A 10,759-nucleotide genomic window follows, 5' to 3' on the forward strand; every position below is an offset into this window, starting at 1 on the left:
GGTTTAGTGAATAGATGAATGGATGACAAATTCGGATGTACTTTATTGTAGGTATTGTTTTAACCTGATTGCACTACACAATGAAAACTGTAGCAATGAAATCTGGACATTTTTGGAGTATGTTAAGTAAACTGACGCATTGGGCTGAAAATTCTGCAATGATCCAATATGTTTCTTATTTGGTACATCAGCACTCATTACTGATCTTCTTCTGGGTTCTCAAAGGTGCAAGGAAACAAATCTCATTGAACATACCTGGAACCATCTGGAGTTGGAAAAATGGCCAATTCAGGAGTTTTTAGCTAAATATGCCCCCAATAACACACAGAAAAAATTGTCATATGAGCTGAAGTACATCAAAATGCAAAATATATAGGAGCAAAATGTTAAAGTTGTGTGCCTACTATGACAATGTGAGAAGTGTAAATTTCAAAATCTGAAGGAGTTTGCTCAGAGATGACAGTTAGCTGGCTTACCACAAAGACAGCCTTATCAGCCCACTCGATAAATCACATTACGGAGTTTAGGCATCAGGAAGAAGACAGCAGTCATGCACCTTAACTGCCTAAAGATCATCGAGTATAAATTTCAAATGAGTGGGTTAGACCAAGCACACTGAACAGCCCACATCATGAGCAGACTGGTTTTGGTCTTCCTAATGCTCCTGCACTTGTCAGCAGTCATGAGTAAGTATGGTGCTTATCCCCTTTAACTGTCCACAAATGTGGTCTGCTAGATCTGCAATGACTTCATTAGCAAAATGCTCCTGAGACAAACTGTAATAGGAGAAAGAGAAATCGGTGAAGCGAATGAAGCTGCATTAGATCAGTAATGCAATGAGAGTTTTGTAAATGTAATTATCTAACACTTTCAAAAACAACTATGAATACTTTAAATGAGCATTTCTAAGTCTGCAAATTGTATATGCCGGTATTTTTGGAATCTATATATTATAAATATTTTATCTATATACAGTATATAAAATACCGATGTCTGTCCAACTGTCACATGATTTCTCATAGACTAATGAGGCTAGAACCTTGAACTTGGTCTTAATTCGAAAGCTTATGATCTGATGCTTTCTGGAAATTCAAAAATAATTTAGCAAATAAAATGTAGGGTTTATTTTAGGACCATAAGTCCACGTGTTTCACTAGCCATTAATGATATTCGGAACTGGAATTTGTCTGAGGAAGTAATAATAATAATTCTTTTCATTTATATAGCGCTTTTCTTACTACTCAAAAGCGCTCTCCACACAGGGAGGACCTGAACCCACAATCTCCTTACTGGAATGCAGCAGCACTACCGCTGCGCCACCTGTGAGGATAAAGGATGGGTAAGGGGGCACCCGGATATTTCTCTTGAAGTAGAAAACTCTTAAAACTGTTACCCAGTATATCACAACATCTGCTTTCCTTTTATCTCGGATTCAACAGTTTATTTCATGTCTTTATTGCACTCATGGAATAGTTTTGGGCAAGTTGGGTGTCATTAGGGTGTCAATACATTGCTTTGACATATATTACACAATGTTTAATACATTATACTTATATAATATTATGTGTGGATATTAAATAATTTCTAAAACAAATAAATTGATAGCAAAAATATTTGAAAACCACAATCTATGTTAGGCGGCACGGTGGCGCAGTGGGTAGCGCTGCTGCCTCGCAGTTGGGAGATCTGGGGACCTGGGTTCGATTCCCGGGTCCTCCCTGCGTGGAGTTTGCATGTTCTCCCCGTGTTTGCGTGGGTTTCCTCCGGGCGCTCCGGTTTCCTCCCACATTCCAAAGACATGCAGGTTAGGTGGATTGGTGATTCTAAATTGGCCTTAGTGTGTGCTTGGTGTGTGGGTGTGTTTGTGTGTGTCCTGCGGTGGGTTGGCACCCTGCCCAGGATTGGTTCCCTGCCTTGTGCCCTGTGTTGGCTGGGATTGGCTCCAGCAGACCCCCGTGACCCTGTGTTCGGATTCAGCGGGTTGGAAAATGGATGGATGGATGGATGGACAATCTATGTTATTTGTAGATGTAGTTATAAATAATATTTATTACTCATTCTATCTATCTATCTATCTATCTATCTATCTATCTATCTATCTATTATATAGTACCTTCCCTATCTATCTATCTATCTATCTATCTATCTATCTATCTATCTATCTATCTATTATATAGTACCTTCCCTATCTATCTATCTATCTATCTATCTATCTATCTATCTATCTATCTATCTATCTATCTATCTATCTATCTATCTATCTATCTATCATATAGTACCTTTCCTGTCTATCTATTATATAGCACCTTCTCTATCTATCTATCTATTATATAGCACCTTCCCTATCTATCTATCTATCTATCTATCTATCTATCTATCTATCTATCTATCTATCTATCTATCTATTATATAGCACCGTCCCTATCTATCTATCTATAAATTACTACGGCTTTGTGAATGTTATTAAGTCCGAAAGAAGCCTTGTTACAGTGCATGAGTAAGAGATGCACTTTTACAGTATTTAAACTAATGTGTTGCCTATTCATTTATTCCCAAACCTTCAAAATCTAATTTAGAGGTATTTTTTCAATATTGTATACACTGTGAGGGGCGGCCAGAAGCCTACTAGGACAGGGGGAAGACAGCGTGCACAGGGCATTGTCTCCCCTGGAACACTAGATGGCAGCCTCCCTGGATTGTAGCAGTGCCCTGGATCACCACAGGGCATCATGGGAACTGGAGTTCTTTGGCTCAGCCCTGTTGCATTCCATGGGTGTAGCCAGGGGGGTGCTGTCAGGGGGAGCTGCGGGAAGTAATGAGCCTACTTCATGGGGCTCTCGCCTTACCCAAGCCTTTGGGACAGCAGAAGTACTTCTGGAGGTTACTTAAAAGGAGCTGCCTGCCACTGCTTGAGTCGGAAGGAAGGAGGATGAAACTTGCTAGGAGGAGTGGTGGAGGAGAGAGCAGAGAGGGAGTGGGGCAGAGAAGACAAAGAGTTGCAAAGTACTTTATTGTTACTGTGTGCTGAACTGTATAGTGGCTGCAGCGTGGGAAACACGTATTGGATAAGTTTTCCTCATTAAAACCCTGTTCTTGCTACACTGTGTTGGGTGTTTGGAGAGCTGGAGCACACCCCCTGGTGGCCAAACATATATGTCTCTTTTTACATATATTTAAGAGTAAATGTGTAAAGTGGTACTTTACATAACACTATTTCTAGGTATTGAATTGCATTAATAGTTTAGCTAGATGGAAAAATTTATGTTTAATATATACTGTATATGTGGAGTATCGACATTCTCTCTGTGTCTGCATAACTCTTAAGTCTGGAAATTCTGCTCCAGTGTTGGATATGAGGATGGTTTGCAATAGTCCAGAAATTCTGGTAAAACTGGTAAAAGAAGTCTAGATAGATAGATAGATAGATAGATAGATAGATAGATAGATAGATAGATAGATAGATAGATAGATAGATAGATAGATAGATAGATAGATAGATAGATAGATAGATAGATAGATAGTGTCGCAGGTGGCTGGGTGTGGCCCGCAATCAGCCGCCTACTTAAGGAGCCGCCGCCCTGCAATCAAGGCTGGAGTCGGGTAGGAGGTGGACAAGGCCGGTGCAGAGGGGGCGAGGAGAGGCCCGAGTGTGTTGTGTGGAGAAGAGAGAGAAGGCTGAAGGAGCCAGAGTTGGGAGGAAGGAGACGAAGCCTCTGAGGAGGGGAAAGGCGGTGAGAAAGAGAAAGAGAAGAAGAGAGAGTGTTGGAGGAAGGCATTGTGGTGCTGAAAGAAAATAAATGTGTGGTGATGGACTGGAACGTGTCTGCCTGTCTGTGTCCGGGTCGCCTATTCCACAATAGATAGATAGACAGATGCATACATACATATGTATGTGAGTATGAACATACATACTGTACATACATTGGATTAAATTGTAGTTACAAAAGTTGTGTAACATGAGGGGAAATAGGATTGTTGGCACTGGAAAAGAGAAAAATAAAACTCCATTTTTATATACAGTATATTTGTCAGAAAATCAATCTAGGTGGTACTTGTACTAATAGAAATTCAAGCTGTAGTATATTTAAAATACATAAGCTGGCTGTTGAGTCCCTTTCTGGGTATTACATGCCATCATTAAGTGCTGAGACAGCAGTGAGTGAAGGGTGTCAGTTACTGGTGGATCCATCAACAAAGAATTCCGTAGATCCAACCTTTCAATTTCTAAACCTGTGGAGCCAGTGCCTCTCCCAACACTCATTTATCTTAAAATCTTGCCAATTGCAGTTGTCACACAACTAAAACATTCAAAACACCATATTATTTATTTATTTTTTTATTAATATTACTTTATAGCTGAAAGGCAGCATTATCCAGCAAGAATTAATTGCAGAGGATATTATCAAGGCAAATGTAAACCAGAGTGCAAACCCACAGAAGAAGATCTTGGAAATCAAAATTGCAATGAAGGGTATCAGTGAGTAACATCTCTTGTCTCTTTTTACATTTATTTAGATAATGTCTTCATAAAGCAAAGAAAATAAAAATAACTGTAAAACTGTCACCAGCTTTTATTTTCTATAATGAGACTTATTGCTGCTTATGTGACTGGTGAGGCACAAAATGAGAACTTTGTTGTATTATAGAACACTTCTCACCAGCACAGCACTGTTGCTTCATGGATCCAGTGCTCTGTGCTTGAATCCTATTCCTGGCTTGCACAATAACCAGCAGCCTTTCAACCTGCACTTCAGTAGACGATAAGCATGTTTGGGACCAGCCGAGACTTAGATGGGAAATCATCCAGGAAAAGCTTGGGTTGCTCCTGGAAGAGGTGCGGGTGAGATTTAATGTGGGCTTGCCCTGTGGTTGGTGTGTGGGTCCCAAAATCTCAGTTGCAGCCATGGGGAAACTGTGCTGTATAAAGGTCCTGACTATCTGTGGTCATAAAAGACCCCTGTACATTTTTCAAAAAGAGTAGAGTGTTTTCCAATGTCCTTGCAAAATTGCCCCCCACGGCCTGGTCATTCTGGTCCACTAATCATCATCTGTCCTTAACTGGCTAAGTTTCTTTCTCACACACCTCTACCACCTAATAGCTAATGTGTGGAGAGCACAGTCATGTATAAAAGGCTGTTGTTGCATCATCTAGGTCAGGGATTCCCAAACTTGGGAACCCCGTGTGGCTGCAGGTTTTTTTTCCAACCAGCTTCTGTTTTTAATTGGACTCCAGGGCTAATTAAGTGATGTGTTATTTCCCAAGTTCTGTGTTTTGGGAACAATATAAAAATTAGAAAGCTAAGTTTGGCAATATATATATATATATATATATATATATATATCCATCCATCCATCCATTTTCCAACCCGCTGAATCCAAACAGGGTCACGGGGGTCTGCTGGAGCCAATCCCAGCCAACACAGGGCACAAGGCAGGAAACAATCCTGGGCAGGGTGCCAACCCACCGCAGGACACACACAAACACACCCACACACCAAGCACACACTAGGGCCAATTTAGAATCGCCAATCCACCTAACCTGCATGTCTTTGGACTGTGGGAGGAAACCGGAGCGCCCGGAGGAAACCCACGCAGACACGGGGAGAACATGATATATATATATATATATATATATATATTGTGGGGAACAGCCCGGACACAGACAGGCAGACATGATGGTTTTACCACATACGTGTTTATTTATACTATATACAGTGCATATACCCAGTGCCTCAGCACCAATCACCCCTTAAGTCCTGGCCACACGCACAATGCCTTTCTCAGTCTTTGGTCTGCCTCCACCTCTTCTCCACCAAGCTTCGTCCTCTTCCACCCGACTCTCGCCCCTGACTGGAGGGAGGCGGCCCCTTTTATTCCCCCCGGAAGGACTCCAGGTGGATCCTGAGGGCTCATAGCCACACCCCTGTGTGGCGGAAGCTCCCATAGTGAAGCCGGAAGTCCACCGGGTGTCTTCAAGTCTCTTCCCCCCAGTACTTCCCGGTGTGCCGGAAGTACTGTGGGCCAACACTCCCAAGGCATTGGGGCGCCCCCTGGCGGTGACCACGGGCCCCTACAGGGTTGAGCTTCCAAGCTCCGTACCCGTGGTCCCCAAAGCCACCAGGGAGGATGCCCCCTCGTGTCCTGGAGGAGGCACAAGCCCTCCTCCACTCCTCCTGGGCGTCCCGGCCCGGCATGGACGCCCGCCGGGCACCACAATATATATATATATATATATATATATATATATATATATATATATATATATATATATATATATATATATGTGTGTGTGTGTGTGTGTGTGTGTGTGTGTGTGTGTGTGGGTGTGTATGTATGTGTACATTTTAATATATATGCATACATACATACATCCATTATCCAACCCGTTATATCCTAACACAGGGTCATGGGGGTCTGCTGGGGCCAATCCCAGCCAACAGAGGGCACAAGGCAGGAAACAAACCCCAGGCAGGGCGCCAGCCCAACGCAGACATACATACATACATATATATATATGTATGTATGTACTGTATGTATATATATTAAAATGTACCAAGCAGTTATATGGGGATAATGTATATTTTTTCTTTTTAAGAATATTTTTATCTTGATTTCTATTCTACTTTTCTAGGTGTTGTAATGGTTTAATTAATCCATTATTTACTAATTAGTAGCTCTGACACTGAAGTACTTGCAGCCTTTGATTATTCAGAGTTGTTTGCCTGAGTGTCTGCTCTGCTCATTTATAATTGTCATTAATAAAATACAACGAAGGGGGGAAACTGCACAGAGAAAGGGCAAAATATAATGAAATCAACATCAGAGAGTTAAGCATTTATATCTATAGCAAAAACAGAAATATTTCTAAATGTCTTATAAATGTTAAAATCATGCTGCTGTGCTTTTCTGAATGTAGAATAAGAAAAAAATAATACCAGCTAATTAAATGAGATCAGTGTGATCAGGTGTTGTCACTGATTAGGAATCTGGTTAGAACACAAACCAGCAGCCACTGTGGGTCCCCAGGAACGATTTTGGGAAGCACTGATTTAGATGGATGCATTTGTTGTGGTTGAAATCTATGTAAAAGCGCTAATTAATTACACTAGGAAGCAGGTAAGAAATGTGGTGTACTGCTTAAGGCTTTGGACTTCAAACCCTGAGGTTGTGACACTAATGACACTGTGTGACTATGAGTGAGTCACCTGACCTGCCTGTACTCTAATTGGAGAACTAGAAAGAAATGTTAGCCCACTGCATCAACAATGTTACCTTGGATAAAGGCATCTGTCAAATAAGTAACTATATATAATTAAACAATTAATTATTCATATCAGGTTTGTTTTGGTATTGATCCTGTTTTTCTGATGTTACACATGAAGCTTAGGTTATTTGATGACTCTAGATTGGTGCTATTTTGTTACATGCATGAATGGACACTTAGATGAACTGTCACCCCATCCAGGGTTGGTTTCCTGCCTTGGACCCAATACCATGGGCATAGGCTCTGGACCCCCTAAATTGCATTAAGCATGCTTGGGAATATTGAGATTACCTTTAATCATGAAGATCCTCCACATACAAATGCAATCTAAATCTTTCCATATTTGTATAGATGAGCCCTGGCATGTTAAGAGACTCACTTATTGTCATTCAGTGAGTCAATGGTGAGACCTGGACTGGAGCCTTGTGGTTTATTGATCAATGCCTAAGCCGCTAGACTACACCACCTCACAGTGACTATCTCAGGATGAATAATACAATTGTAATCAATAGATATTTATTTTAATATTTCATCTTTTATCAAGCCACTGTAATACATGTACAGAACAACAAGCAACACAATGAGCAGTATGTTCTTTTAAAAAACTAGGGGGCTCTGCCCCCTGTTCACTTCGCTCACCCACCCCCGGGTTTGGTTTACCAGATAAACAATTTAATGAGATTATTTTCATGGGAATTGTTACATATGCATTATTTTCACTTTTACTTTAAAACTTTTGTAAAAATAATACTTGTCCTTTATTTCCGGCCTTGGGCGTGGTTAAATCTCTTTCTCACAGGACATATAACGCTGCTCACGTTGTGAAGGGGGGGGGGGGGGGGGGGGGGCTGAACGCACGCTAAGGAGAACTGGTCGGATCATCTGCTGGCTTGTTGCAGCTGCGTGTTCTGCTTGTCGCGCGGCACGTCGATCATTTCAAAGCCTCTACAGCAGCTGTCCTTTTGCCACTTTGCGTCTCTGCTGCTCACTTTGTTGTATTGTGGGGCTCAACGCACACTAAGGAGAGGTGGTCAGATCATCTGCTGGCTTGCTGCTGCTGGCGAGCTGCATGTTCTGCTTGTCGCTTGTCGTTGTTTTAAGAGTTGGGAGCACCTGAAGTGTGTCTGCCAAAAACATTCCAACAACTGCTAGGTTAGATGTCCGTGACCTTGTTTTAAATGTTGTCTCACTGCCTTGTCTCGCTTGACGTTAAAGTGTCTCTCGCGGGATGTTAAATTGTCTTCCGAGAAGATCACATCTTGTCTCCCTAGTCTCCCTCCGAAGATTTTGTTTTTATAATAGAGAGATATACAGTAAAATATAAAAATACAGGAAAATTAGAAAGAAAATGGGAAGTAGACCTTACATGCTAGGGTGGAAAGTCCTATGCTTCAGACCAGGTGTGGCGAACTGCAGTCCTGGTGGGCCGCAGTGGCTGCAGGTTTTCATTCTAACCCTTTTCCTACTCAGTTGACCAGTTTTCACTGCTAATTAACTCCTTTTCCCCTCATTTTAATAGCCCTGTTTTTCAGGATTCAGTCCTCTGAATTGATTCGTTTCTTCATTAAATGGGAGCCAAACAGAAATGAGAAGTGAAACGAGCCGACAGATGACCAGCTAAACTGGGATTTCAAACTCCAACCAATCTCTTAATGAGAAGCTGACTCTTGCTGTTAATTAAACCCGTTATTTAATTCCATTGTTGCTCTCATTCTGCCACAGCAGAAATTTCCAAAACTGATGATTTTATGTTTTTTCTAAGAACACCGTCAAAATGTTTTGGTGACCTGAGAGATCAGCCTCACTGAGACCTTCACCTTTCTTTATTTTCAGACTAGACAAAGAGCCCGTTTCGACAACGTAAGATGAAACGGGCACGAGTGGAATAGTATAATATATAATAAGTATAAGCACCACAAACCTGATATAGGTGTATTGAATGAATGCATAATTAGGCCTTGAGCTGTAGCTGAAATCACCTTTCAGGCCTCTAGAGCTTTAATCGAAGTCGACTTTCTCCTTGATTTTTTGCGGCCGTAAATCCGCTGCCTCCTGCGATGTTGGGGTTGGATGTCGGTTGAAGTCGCCTTTCTCTTTGAATTTTCGCAGCCGTAGTCGCCTTTCTCTTTGAATTTTCACGGCCATAAATCTGCCGCCTGCTGCGATGTCGGTCTTGTAAGGTTTTTCGGGCAGCTGTGCAGAAGGCGACTGCGCATTCGGCTTCGGATGGATATGAGTGAGTGAGTGAGTGAGTGAGTGAGTGAGTGAGTGAGTGAGTGAGTGAGTGAGTGAGGAGACTGACGAATTATGTATTAAGATATTGTGTGATGGGCACAGGTGGCAGCTCGTTTTGTGTCTCGTTATTGTTTGGCTGCTAATTAAGGAAAATTAAACAACTAAGGGGCCTGAGTCAAGTTAATTAAAACTAAAGCAAAAGAAGTTAATTAGCAGCAAAAATTGGTCACTAATGAAGAAGAAGGTTAGAATGAAAACCTGTCGCCACTGCGGCCCACCAGGATCAAAGTTCGACACCTGTGAACTAAGGTTTCTTAGTCACGGCACTTAAAATGAAGGCAAAGCAAGTTAATCAGCAGCAAAATGGCTCACTAATGAAGAACATGGTTAGAATGAAAACCTGCAGCCACTGCGGCCGTCCAGGACGGAGTTCGACCCCCCTGCCTTAGACCCTCCATTACTGACAGTGGAGGGGCTCATATCATGAAAGTACAGAGGTTCACACAATGTATTTAAGAGGCTGTCTAACATGAAAACAGCTCTATAAAAACTACAGAGCACTTGCCACAATAGTAACTTAATTTACGTCAAGCAAATGTTTAGCAATAAATGCTGTGCTCTTTTTATGTAAAAAGCACCAAAATGCTAAGCTCTGCGCTTTTTTATTCACATTTCTTCTCAAAGTGTTAATACAGAGCACAATGGGAACTTGCCTCACAAAGAACTTTGTTTTTATTTTCTCAATATAGTTCTGATGATGATAATGGTGATTAGTATACTTTTTCTACAATCTAAAGGTGTTTGTCAAAGTGAGTAATCTCTGTCCTCTGCTTCATTTTACCTCACCAAGTCTTTCTCTTTCTTTATGCCTTACAGTTGCTGTGCTCCTCCCAAAGACAAATCAGTGAATCATGCAAGATGAAAATGCTTGGAGTTCACACCCTCACCCTGCTATTAATGGCATTCTTGTGTTTAGACTTTATAAAAAAATTAAAAATAACATAAATGATCACTTTTGAAATAAATGATGGTTTTACTCAAGAGACTGGTGTTTCTGATTGGGTTTTCATATGACATGTGGCACAGAGGGCAGTGTGTTCATGTCATTGGTTCACTCCTGTCCGTGTGCTGTTTACATTTTCTCACCGTGTCTGCAGTGGGTTTTCTCCTACATCTTCAAAGACGTGTACATGAGGTTAGTTGCCAAATCTGATGGGAGTGAGAGTGCGTGTGTGTATGTGTAAGTGTAAGTGGGCACTG

At 41.5% G+C, this 10,759-nt stretch overlaps 1 long non-coding RNA gene across 1 annotated transcript; it reads left to right on the plus strand.

Annotated features, from left to right (window-relative positions):
* Nucleotides 1–538: 538 nt before the first annotated feature.
* Nucleotides 539–10,530, plus strand: LOC127528392 (uncharacterized). Its single transcript, XR_007935276.1, has 3 exons — nucleotides 539–686; nucleotides 4,357–4,477; nucleotides 10,376–10,530. It is a non-coding gene; the product is annotated as an uncharacterized LOC127528392 (long non-coding RNA).
* The last annotated feature ends 229 nt before the right edge of the window (nucleotides 10,531–10,759 follow it).

This window comes from Erpetoichthys calabaricus, chromosome 6, assembly GCF_900747795.2.
Source record: "Erpetoichthys calabaricus chromosome 6, fErpCal1.3, whole genome shotgun sequence".
Lineage (NCBI taxonomy): Eukaryota > Metazoa > Chordata > Cladistia > Polypteriformes > Polypteridae > Erpetoichthys > Erpetoichthys calabaricus.